The sequence below is a fragment of the Tripterygium wilfordii genome, chromosome 18 (assembly GCF_013401445.1).
Source record: "Tripterygium wilfordii isolate XIE 37 chromosome 18, ASM1340144v1, whole genome shotgun sequence".
Classification (NCBI taxonomy): domain Eukaryota; kingdom Viridiplantae; phylum Streptophyta; class Magnoliopsida; order Celastrales; family Celastraceae; genus Tripterygium; species Tripterygium wilfordii.
The window spans coordinates 3,902,625-3,906,882 of NC_052249.1; positions in this window are offsets into that span (position 1 = coordinate 3,902,625).

Genomic DNA, 4,258 nt, shown 5'->3' on the forward strand with positions numbered 1-4,258 from the left:
TACTGTTCCAACCTGTATTTTCAAGGTCATCCAATTCTCAGAAGGTTTAAGAATTTTGTTACCGTCGTCATCAATGGACTCAGGTACACTGTACCTTGTCACAACTGACGTCCAAAATCATTCATCAATGGACTTCAAATATGCCCTCATACGGACTTTCTAAAAAGAGTAGTTTGATCTATCAAACTGTGGTACCTAATTTGTTGATCTAGATTCCATTGTTGACTCCTGCTTCGATACCAATTGAGAATACAATATTCTTTTCCCAAGATTTTTAGTCAACTTAATATGAAATCAATGAGGAAAATAAACAAATAAGAACACCATAAATTTAAGGAGGAAACCCTAACTAGGAAAAAACCTCGGGTCTATGAGCGACCATCCTGTCAAAGCAATCCACTATGTGAAGAAAAGCTTACAATCTATCGTTACCTACGACTCGATCATACAACTTGACTCACCGTATGCTTTAACCCTAAAACAACACACCAATGATGATTTGCAATTGCTCTTGGCCTCTCCAAGAGACTTTGTACTCAAGTACGATCCAGGTAACTTCTGAGGTAGTCTGCGTAGGTTACTTTGAAACAGTGCAGTCTTGCTCTTCTTCTTCCTCTTATGGATCAGTCAGAGAAATCGACAGAGCAGCACTCAAACACGAAACTCACACTCTCTCATAATAAATACAGACACGAATCACTCATCAAACATCTATGAGAGTGGAAAAATGAAGCAAACAAAAACATACTCGAAGCACAAAATATTTCTCTCAAAGTTTCTCTCTCAAAGCTTCGATCATCTTCATTCCATGTTGATGTGCTTTATATAGACACCATGAACCACTTCTGATAATCTCAGATGTTGATCAGGTGTTTATCTTGAAGATAATTGCTACACATGATTAAGATAAAAACCAACACATATATATCCAATTAATAGACATTAGTTCTTATCCAACAACTAACAAACAAGAAGTCCATATCAACTTCAACTAATCCATAAAGAGTCCATATCAAACTTCAGTACTTTGTTCCTATCACATCTCTTGTATTAGATAATATCTAGATCAATTTTATCTAAATAGAAACGTGTTCCAAACGTGTTCCAAATCAATACAGAGATAGAGTTCAAGCAAAACAAAAACTGTAGATTCAGATCTAGTAACCTCTGAAGCTTACCCGAAGCTTACAAGGAGCTTATCTCAAGTTTATTTTAACTAGACAGTTAACTTATCATACAATTGTCATATTAATGTAGGATTCTTAATCCCAATACCGTGGGATATGTGTGTTATCCGATCGACATCCCAGCGTCAAGCGCATAATGCACGAGCAATGGCTTGAGCCACTAGTATACCATAAATATTGTGTCAAACATTTCGTTAACAATGTCATGACGAAGTTTAAGAATTCAGATTTGAAAGACACCATTAATATGATGGCAAGAGAAACTTCTCGAGACAAGTTTGATTTTGGATGACACTAATGAAAGAACTACAGCTTGAAGCATTGTGTTATCTAGAAGGAGAAAACAAATAAAGATGGACATTATCATACGATGACGGACATCGTTATGGCAGTATGACTGGCAGCATGTCAGAAATTTTCAACAGTGTCCTAAAAGGAGGTCAATTTTTGCCTACCACTGCTCTTGTACAATTGACTTTCTACCCGTCAAATAACTACTTTGTCACAAGGAACATTAAAACATATCAATATCAGCGTGAAGGCAAAGAATGGCCACCGAAAGTGTTGAATGATCTATTGCGAGTGATTGAAAAATAACTGTGGGTATAAATAAATTTGTGTATATAGTAGACATACATAATAGGATCAATCTAATGATACATCCCAAACTTGGAAGGGGAAGATTATGATTATTGAAAAATGTTTATAAAGTCTCTATTTGGCAAGTCATGTTGTCAAGCATATATGCTAGTTAATAGCATATATATTAAGTGGCAACCAAACATCCATATCATGGCTACAATTCTTAGACAAATTGCACCCATATTATGGTCAAATGAGAATGCTAGGAATTCTAACACTTTTGCAAGCATTTTGATTTTCATTCCCAATATACCCTCATGTAAATCACAAACTGACCATAATACTCCCATGTGATTGAAGTCGTTCTGCTGCACTAACCTCTCCATATGCTCTATCCACTCCGCCCAGGGGTGCACCAGCTCTACCTCGTTCTTCTTCTTCTTCACAACCCTCATTCCCAACTGGGTCAATCTCCCCTCGAGCTCACTATAGTTAGGTTGAGTCAACTCGGTAGACTCGACAATGCAAGACCAGGTTCCCAATTATGGATTTTGTTGGGTGGGGTTGCTCTTGGATTGGCATCATGCATAGATTCTCTGGAGAGTCTCGCCCTTCTAAGATCATTGGCATTGGCATTCTATGGCATCAATTTGATCGAACACGAAAGACATGCAGTCAGAGAGAGAATACGGTTTTAAGGATTCCTACGAGGAGGCGGTAGTGGCAGAGGAGGTGGATAAGGGTTTAAGGAGAGGAGAGAGAATAAAACTATATATTTTAAATATTTATAATTATTTTAATTAATTACCTTTATTTTAGAAATTTATTGTTATTTATTTGTATCTATAACAACTAAAATGAATAATACCCCAACACATAATTTATTATAGAATATTACACAATATATATGTTACATGCAAAAATTGAACAAAACACTACCAACATTTCAGACAACATATATGCTACCACCATATAGCTAGCACATACACTATTGACAAAATTCATTGCCAAACGAAGCCAAAATCGCATTTTATGTATCTTGATGTTGATATTTGGTATGTGATTGAGGATGGCCATTATGACAACCAGTAGTTGCATTGTCTTTAACGAAGATCGATTATATTAGCTGTTTAAAGACTATAAAAGAAACTGTGGCTGAAGGGCTGATTGGTGAATTGAGAATCGAGCAAGGCAAGATGGAGGTATTTTGTGATAATCAGAGCTCTATATATTTGATCAAGAATCAAATGTTTCATAAGAGGACCAAGCATATTGACATCAAACTTCATTTCATTGGGATGTAGTCTCACAAAAGAATTGTTTAGTTGGAGAAGGTACACATTCATGATAATCCGACGGACATGGTGACAAAGACTATGGCGAAGTCAAGTTCAAATATTGTGTTGAAACTTATAAATACTGCAATAAATTCAAACTAGGGATGGAGGTAGTTGGCAGAAGTATACTATTGTTTGTGTTCAACATTGATCCAAGGTGGAGATTTGTGAAGCATGGCTCAAGTTGAATAGTCTATTTAGTATGGCAGAGGTAAGTTCACTGGAGCGAAGGCCACTGCGCTCGAGTGAACATTTTTGTCAATCAAACCCGTGTATTCAACCTTGTGCGAACAAAGTAGTAGCTCAAGTGAATGGGTGCGCTGAGGAGACCTTTGAATATGCACTCGTGCGGACAATACTATACTCGAGCAAAAATGTTACTGACGTGAATCTTTGGCAAGTCAGGGTTGAAATAAATTGAAAATTCTACTTGACTCATATTTCACATTCTTCTTACCGAATATAACGAATGTGAATGTGTCATGCAAAACATGTAATGCTTCTCTCCTTTAGAAGGAAAAATTGATCACATTTTTCAAAGCGTGACAGTTACACAAAGTAAAACTCCCTTAAATTACAAGACATATTGGAAAAATGGTTCAGCAGATTTTGATTCAAAACACGGGTTAACTATGTCCTTAAAGTGTTTTTTGTCTCTACCAATTGGTATGCACGAGATAACAGCAAACACACTTTTAGGATATAATGAAATAGTACAAAATTGACTTGATGTTCCGCCTTATGCACAAAATAACATAACTTTTAACAAGTGTTTTGAATTTTATTTATCTAGGAATAGGATACAAAGTTTTAAGAACTCTTTGAGATGATGATGCTCTCTAATCTCTTCGATTGATTTATTTAAGGAGAAAAATCACACCTAAATGGATATGTCCAAATAGAAGTTGAATAAAGAAGTAGAAAAGTGTCCACTGGAATGTAAACCGCCAAGTAACCACTTATACTGAATTTTGAAAATATTTTAGCAAGACATTATTATGCAGACTACAAGGAATTCATTTCACGACAATTGCATGCTCGAGCAACGTACATTAACAGGAGCAAAGATTTTACAACTCATATAGTATCAGCATGAGATTCTGGCGAACAGCTACCTGAGAAGACTTGTTGATCTCAATACAGCTAAGGATT